The sequence below is a fragment of the Urocitellus parryii genome, chromosome 8, assembly GCF_045843805.1.
Source record: "Urocitellus parryii isolate mUroPar1 chromosome 8, mUroPar1.hap1, whole genome shotgun sequence".
In the NCBI taxonomy this organism is placed as follows: Eukaryota; Metazoa; Chordata; class Mammalia; order Rodentia; family Sciuridae; genus Urocitellus; species Urocitellus parryii.
This window is the reverse complement of record NC_135538.1, coordinates 55,030,766-55,039,450: the sequence shown is the minus strand read 5'-3', so window position 1 is coordinate 55,039,450 and position 8,685 is coordinate 55,030,766. Positions and strand designations below refer to the sequence as shown.

General features: G+C 40.4%; 1 pseudogene; it reads left to right on the top strand.

Annotated features, from left to right (window-relative positions):
- The first annotated feature begins 367 nt into the window (after positions 1–367).
- LOC113183324 (isoamyl acetate-hydrolyzing esterase 1 homolog pseudogene) lies at positions 368–968 on the top strand (annotated as a pseudogene).
- Positions 969–8,685: the final 7,717 nt, after the last annotated feature.

Genomic DNA, 8,685 nt, shown 5'->3' with positions numbered 1-8,685 from the left:
CCTTGCAAAAGTTAAATAGGACCCCAAATCTACCTTGCAATCTATCAATCTGGTGGTCGTGTTTCTCAAGTTAGAATACTCACACGACCTTTAGCTCAGAGGAGATGTGGAGAACAAAGGTCGCATCCTCTGCCTTTCAGCGGGTAAAATTATGCATAACATCCTTGAAGCTTGGGCAGGTTGAGTAGCATTCTCAAGGAGGCACATTTTGCGGGGACAAGAACAAGGTCTTTTTCTAGCCCTCCGGCTCTGCCAACACAAAGAAAGGCTAGGTTCTGTTTGTTTCTGTTTTTCAGAAAGTAGCATTGGCCTTTTGAAATTGTCAAGTACAAAGTTGTGAAAACTGATCACTCAGGCCCACAATACTATGGCAGTGTGTGTGCGGTGGGGAGCTGGTGGGAGCTCTCTGGCCTGACCTCAAGTGTTGCTTTTCAAAGTCTCCATCACCCAGTTTTCTTTTCAGCAGGGTGGATGGGGAGCCTCGTTGGCTGACAAACTAGTCAGGTTACGATACCAGGTGAGCCAAAATTATTCTTCCAAGACTACTCAGGAAAGGAAACAGTGTGGACAATCCAGTAGCAGTTACAATTTTCTTTGGCACCAATGGTAGTGCACTAAAAGATGAGAATCCCAAGCGGCACATTTCCCTGGAAGAGTATGTTGCAAACTTAAAAAATATGGTGCAGTACCTGAAATCGGTGGATGTCCCTGAGCATTGAGTCATACTCATTTCGCCACCCCCACTTTTTTGAAACAGCCTGGGAAAAGGGAGTGCATCATGCAAGGACTTCTCATCCTACTTATCTGATAGACTACATCTATCACCAAAATGAAATGAATTTTTATTTTCACACCTCTGGCCTCTGATAGAGAAGAAGGTCTCTTCTCTGCCTTTGCTGCATCCTTACTGGAAGGAGGTAGCAGAAGCACAACCTGAACTAAGTCTCCTGGGAGATGGAGACCATTAGTCAATTCTAGGAAATGCAAGTCTGGTTGTTCATTTATAGATTGAAGTTGGTGATAACACATAGATTCCAAAGCAATTGAGTGCAGAATATTTTTTTTCTCAAGCTTAAAAATTTTTATTCACTATGCTGGATCAAAACACCAACATTTGCCACTAATGTTATAATCAAAGTTTTGAGATTCTTCAGTGGGAAAAAAAAATGATGACTCTGTTGTTTTGGCTTCCCTTAAAATATCTGGGTCATCTCAGGCTGAGTCTTCCTAAAACTCAGGAGCTGTGTCTCCAAACCAGTGACAAGCTGGGGAACAGGACCAAAGAGAATTTATTCATCCCAAAGAAGACAAATGTGTCATTGGGGAGAGGGGAGGGACTAATACATAGCACTGTGACAACAAAGGAAGGATTTTGAATGTATTGACAGCATTTTCTTTCTTAAAACACATGACAAGGGACTGGGGTTGTGGCTCAGCAGTAGAGTGTTCACCTGGCACGTGCGAGGCCCTGGGTTTGATCCTCTACACCACATAAAAATAAGTAAATAAATAAAATAAAGGTATTGTGTCCAACTACAACTGAAAAAATAAATATTTAAAAAAAAACATATAACTGGACTGGGTGTGGTACACACAACTGTATTCCTAGCTACTTGGAAAGCCGAGGCAGAAGGATCACAAGTTCAAGGCAGCCTACATAACTTAGGGAGACCCTGTCCCAAAATGAAAAATAAAGCCGGGCACGGTGGTGCAAGCCTGTACTCCTAGTGCCTCAGGAGGACGAGGCAGAAGAATCCCAGGTTCAAAGCCAGCCTCAGCAACTTAGCAAGGCTGTTAGTAACTGAATGAGACCCTGTCTCAAAATAAAAAATAAAAAGGGCTGGGGATATAGCCTGTGGTTACATACCCCTGGTTCAATCCCTGATACCAAATAAATGAATAAATAATTTTAAATAAATAAATAAAAGGACAGGGGTGTGGCTCAGGGGGAGGAACACTCCTGGGTTCAATCCCCAGTACTGCTAAATAAATAAACAGATGCACAGATGGATGGATGAATGGATAGATGGATGGCAGGGTGAAAAGAGGAAGAAACAAGACGTAGCCTCAGAGAATATAAGTGCAAAGACATGTTGATTAAGAAACACAAGTGGTTTTTTAAAAATAATTTATAAAAGAAAAGCCAGGTCAGAGTAAGAGTGCCATTTCAAGGAATCAGAGACAATGATCTCTCTTCCTTTGCTTCTTATCTCTCTGGCTCCAAAAACCTTCAGCTTGCCCCCCCCCCATGCATGTGCATCTCTCACACACACACACACACACACACACACAGGTTAAATATTGTGAATGCAGCAAAAACCACCACATCAAAGCTCATCATCACTGTTATTTCAAGGTTGCTCGAATCTGGCAGCTCCAGCTACAACTCCAAACTTCAGAAGGTTTATTTGAAGAGCTGTTCAAATGCTAGAGGCTACAAAAGCCACTGGACTCTTCTACTTCCTGTTCTTTAAACTCAGTTGAAAAGTCTCTTTCTTCTTCCCCTCCCTCCCTGTGATGGCAGTCTGTGATACCATTACTAGTACTCAGTGAACACTGGACTGCTGCTCTTCAACTGGTCGTAACTGAAATTCGCCTGCTGGACTCTTTTTTTTGGTCCAAGGATGCTTTACCACCGAGCTACATTCCCAGCCCTGCTTATATTTTATTTTGAGACAGGGTCTCTCTAAAGTACCCAGGCTTGTGATCCCTTCTGCCTCAGCCTCCTGAGTAGCTGGGATCACAGCAGGAGCCACCACACCCAGCCCACCAGACTCTGTGAAATGCCACAGGAAAACACCACATCAGAAATCTGCCCTCGTGGTGACATGAAAGATTCAGCCTGTGTTGGCCTCACTTTCTTTGGCTCCTCTCACGCCATCCTTCCTCCCATACTCTTTCAGAGTCTTCTTTGTGGGTTTTTTTAATTAGTGAACTTTTTTAAAGCAATTCTAGAAAAAATAAATAAATAAAAATAAAGCAGTTCTAGTTTTATAGAAAATTTGAGTAGAAATTATAGAGTTTTCATAGATCCTCTCCTTTCCCAGTACCTCTATTATTAATATCTTGCACTTAGGTGGTACATTGATTTCAATCAATGAACAAATACTAATAGATTATTATTAATTGAAGTGCATAGTTTTCATTAGGGCTGACTGTGTTGCACATTTTATGGGTTTGGACAAATGCATACATGTATCCTCCATTAGAGTGTTATACACAAAGGGTATTAAGCCTAAAAATCCCCCGTTCTCCTACCATCCTTCCCTTCCTCTCTGAACCTCCTGGAATCATTGATCTTTCTGTTATCCCCATACTGTTGCCTTTTTTGCAATTTTATATAGTTGAAACTCTATCATGTGAAGCAGTTTGGGGTTGGTTTCTTTCTAGCAATATGTATTAAATATGTATTTAAGATTTAAAGAATTTTTTTTTTAGTACTGGGGATTAAACCCAGGGGCACTTTACCATTCAGCCACATCCCCAGGCCTTTTTATTTTTAATTTTTGAGACATAGTCTCACTAGTTGCTTAGGACTTCACTAAATTTTGAAATCCTCCTATCTCAGCCTCTCAAGTCGCTGGGATTATAGGTGTGCACCATTGTACCTGACTGCTTCATGCTATCCATGGTTGGATAGCTCATTGCTTTATTTTTTTCCTGGTGCTGGGGCATGAATCCAAAGCTTCAAGAATGCTAAATATGTGCTCTATCACTGAGCTACACCCCCAGCCCAGCTTATTGCTTTGTAATGATTAATAATATTCCATTGTATGGATGTCTTACACTTTGTTCATCCATTAACCTATTGAAGGACATCTTGATCTGGGTAATTGTGAATATGTGAGTAGGTTTTGGTGTGGACATAAGTTTTCAACTCGTGTGGGTAAACATAAAGGAGCACAATTGCTGATGGTGAGGTAAGAGAATATGCACTTTTTCTAGAAACCTGCCAAACTATCTTGCAAAGTGGCTGTACCATTTTGCAATCCCACCAGGAACAAATGAGATTTCCTGTTGCCCCACATCTTGGCCAGTATTTGGTGGTAGCAGTACGTTGCATTTTGGCCATTCTAGTAGATATATAGTAGTATCTTGCTGATGTTTTAATATGTGTTTCTCTGATGACATGTAGTATGGAACATCTTTTCATATGCTTATTTGCCATTCATGTATCTTATTGGGTGAGGTATCTAGGAAGGTCTTTTGTCCATTTTTTTTAATTGAGATTTTTTGCTTACTTATGGTTGAATGTTGAGTTCTTGGTATATTTTGGATACCAATCCTTTATTAGCTATGTGTTTGGCAAATATTTTCTCCTAGCCTGTGGTCTGTCTTTTCATTCTCTTAAAGACATACCTGTTTTCCTAAATTAAATGTTTTCAGGGCCATCCTGGGCAACTTAGGGAGATCCTGTCCCAAAATAAAATGTAAAAGGCTGGGGACGTAGCTCATTTGCAGAACATGTATCAAACACGGGTCAGGCCCTGGGTTCAATTCCCAGTGCAAAACACACACACACACACACACACACAAATCAAACGTGTTCCCTATCCTTTTCCTCCATTTCTTTGCACAAGGCCTTCTTTGTTAGTCTGAAAACTGGATCAAATGAAACCTCTACATTTTTTTTCACAATATCTTTATTTTATTTATTTATTTTTATGTGGTGCTGAGGATCGAACCCTGTGCCTCAGAGGTGCTAGGCAAACACTCTACCACTGAGTCACAACCCCAGCCCGAAGCATCTATATTAAAACTCCAAATGGTCCTAAGAAGGAAGCCAAACAAACCCAAAGATCCTAAAACATCCTGATCATCCTAGGCCAGAGAATCCTAACAGCTACCAGGGAATAAAAGCTGCCTAGCCTCTGCAAAGCCAGAAGAGAGGATCACACAGGACCCTGGGCGCTGGAGCAGATTAACTTTCCGAGAACACTTGAGTGAGTGGAATGATGCATGTACAGTGAGCAGCCACCACCTCCCCCTTCACAGGGTCAGGGAAAGCTCTGGCTGATAAGCTGATGAACCAGCTGATCCCCATCAGCCCGTGAACACTGGATTTGAAAGGATTAATAAATCAAATCCAAGAGAGTTTTTAAAAAAAGGGAGGGGCAGATACAGGTACATCTTGCAAATAAGTTCATTATTTTCCACACTGGCTCACCTCTGGACTACATTAAAGAAATTGGTGGCATTATCTAACATAACCCAGACAACCAGAAGACCATTCCCGTGGCATCCACCTTGACCACATATGTGCATACACAGAGTTTTCAGCAAGACCAAGAAAGCGATCCAAGCAATGGAGACCATGATGTGGTGATTCCAAAAGAGAAGCCTGAAGTCTCTGTCCCAAATTCTCTTAATTCTCACATTTGCCCTGATTACCCTGTGGGAACAGGATAAACTTGTTGGGTAGGTTTAACTCATTTGTTGAGGGTGCCAACTACAGGTTCCAGAATGGTGTTATATAGCTGGTTTACTCTCCTGAATTTTTGAGGCTTTGTTAGACATAGTGGAATAGCAAAGAAATAAGCCCTTTTGCATTTTAATGAGAGATACCTATAGAATCAGCTATAATGGATCTAGGCTGTTAGACAAGGAAAAGTAATCACCTAAAAGATGAACTGAATAAATAAATGTAGGAGAGTTCAAAACAATTCTGATAGTTCTTATTTATATGTCAAATAACTTTTTAAAATGTCCCTTCCCCCAATTGCTGGTGACCTTAACACACAGGCTTTCATTTGACTTCAATGATCCTAAATAGAAGGTTCCAGCTACATCCTGTCATCTACACAGCAACTACCCCAAAACTATAGAATGGACCAGCCCCATCCTGAGAGAGACCTTGGTTCTGAAGCCCTCCAATGTCCTTCAGTCCAAAATAGTCAGCATGTCAGAGCACCATACTTTCGAGTATTATTTTCTGAGCACCAAAAGGAACAAATTAGGTCTCTCTTATTGCTGAGGAAGCAAATATAAAATGGAAACTGTATTTACACAGGAGTTAATTACTTAAAGAAACATGGGATATGTTTCCTTAGAGGTCCTTTCAGAAATAATCCTCTATCCTGGCAAGCAGGTACTGTTCCACCTAAAACCCACATGAGATAAGTTGCCCACTTCTCCTGGGCCATCTTTTTTGGGCCAACAGTTCCATTCATCTGCTTGGATTTAGAATGTAAGGTAAGTCCCACCACCATCACAAATGGCCAACCCCAGAACTCTCGACTCATGGAAAAACCCTTACAGTGGTTGGTAAGGTTATAAAACATCTTAGGAAAGTTCCAGTAGTATTTTTGAAGGGTACAATTCTGCCCAAAACTGTGAGGCAACAGAATCAGAGTCAGCATAAGTTGAAAACCCTTATTCTCATTTTTATCAATTTGCCTACAAAAACTCTTGATTATTGTGACAAAGTAATTAGACTGTGGAGGAGCTATTTATTATAGCTGACATTCCAATGAAGCAGCAGCAGGGAGCTAATCCACCAGTTATTGGATAAAAAATTACAAATTGAAGCAAAATTATAAATAAATGTCTTACTGTTCTTGAATATACTAAAATGAATGACTATGACCTGGTGATGCCATTAATTTTGATGTAATGCCCAACGTAGAGTAAACTGACTGACTAAACGCTGCAGCTCTCTGTGCTTTGCCCTCAACAGCAAATTAGGTATCTCAAGAAGGCTTTAGAGCTAGAGGAACTAGACCATTGTGCCGAAGATTCATCTCTTAGCCAGTTTTCCCCAAATCTTCTGTAATGCACCTGACTGATGCAAAAATGTGAACTGCACCTAGACTTAGAAGATGAAAGAGTTCTTGTTCCAGGTAGAGGAAGTTAAGGGATTACTGACTGACTAGCAGTGGATGCAGATCTGAGAATTTGTGCATTCATTGAAAGTGAATGTTTAGTGTTTCTAGAGCAGAGGTGATGTTTCAAAACAACCACAGACCCCACCACAACATGACCATAAAAACGTAATTTATGAATAAAATGTTGATTCTTTTCATATGGATTTTCTGTTTTCAAAAAGATTCAGTAGCTGGTTCAAATACAGCTCTAAAATTATTTCAATGGCCTTTTTTTCTGTCCCCTTGTACCCAATCAAAGCAACTAAAACTCTGTATTTAGTTCTGAAAAAGCATTCTAAAATTTCTAAGTTCTTAAGCCCCAAAGGAGAACAAGGCAAAGCTAAGCCTTTCACAAGCAGTAACAGAAATGATCTCATTAAGCACCACTGTCCAAACACGTCCCTCTTCAAACAGACCAGGTGGTGACAGATCGACTGGAGGTACTGGTGTCTATTTTATCTTCAACTAAAGGTTTTTCCCTTAAGCTGAAAGTGACGCTTATGTTCTTGACAGAGCTTACTTGTTTTAAAAAGAAAGAGAAATCTCCCAAATAATTACTTTAAAAACTAAAAATTATGGTTTAAAAAATGTTAACACCATTGGTCATATCCTAAAATACAAAATCAGCAACATAAAAAGAACTTTAAATGTTGCCACTGATTTCCCTCTCTAATTTCAATTTTCCTGTTACACAAGAATTCTCTCTGTTCACAGCAGTTGTTTTAGGGAAAGCCTCTGGGCCATTTAACTCATTAGGAGCTAGTCTGTAAGGGGTATAATGGATTCATTTTTGACAAATACTTCGTATGTCTAAGGTGCCTGAGACACATCATTAAAAAATAATCCTAAAGAATCTCCAGTCTTCCTGGAGACTATCATGCTAAGTGAAATAAAGCAATCCCCCCAAAAAAAACAAAAGCTGAATTTTCTCTCTGATACTCAGATACTAACTCATAATAAGCAGGGTGGGGATGAGGGATAGAAGTTCACTGGATTAGACAAAAAAGGAGAATAATGGGAAGAGAGGGACACAGGAGTGGGAAAAACAGCAAAATGAATCAGAAGAACTTTCCTCTGTTCATATATGAATATACAAACAGTGAAATGCCCCATCATGTAAAACCACAAGAATGAAAAGTTAGACTCCGTGTATGGATGATATGTCGAAATACATTCTACTGTCCTATATAACTAAAAATAATTTAAAAAATAGAACCTCCAGTCTTGTGGAATGGGAGAAGGCAAACAATAAACAATTCAAAGAGTAAACCATCCAGTGTGCAGAAGGAGCAAGAGTGGCATCACTGAGAACCTGAGGGGCAGCAGAGTGGATTCCTCACATGAGAGCTATCCAGAGGTGAAAAGATAACCAGAATATTCAAGGAACAGCAAATGTCCAGTGTGGCTAGCATGGGTTTGAGCAGGTTGGTGGAGAGTGAAGCTCAGAGAGACTGAGGAGGATCCTGCTTTCTCCTTCCAGGACCGTTTTGTCTAGAAAGGTATCTCAGAGAGTGTGCCCCATGTCGTCAAACAGCACAACTTGTTTCAATTTTTCCAACTTGTGGAAGTCACCTGTATCTCCCCATTTATTGCTACCTTCCACCCTTCACCTTTTAGCTTTCCGGTGATTAGCCATATTCCATTCTATTTTTTATCTTATTGGGTACACAGGAAACTACACTTTCCAGCTTATCTGGCAGTTTTACTGGGGCCGTGTGACTCAGTAGTCGTTGGTGGAGGGTGAGCCGAAGTGACGTGTCCACGGCCAAATCCTAACATTAAGAATATATTATACAGACCTCTTGTCTTCTCTTCCCTTTCC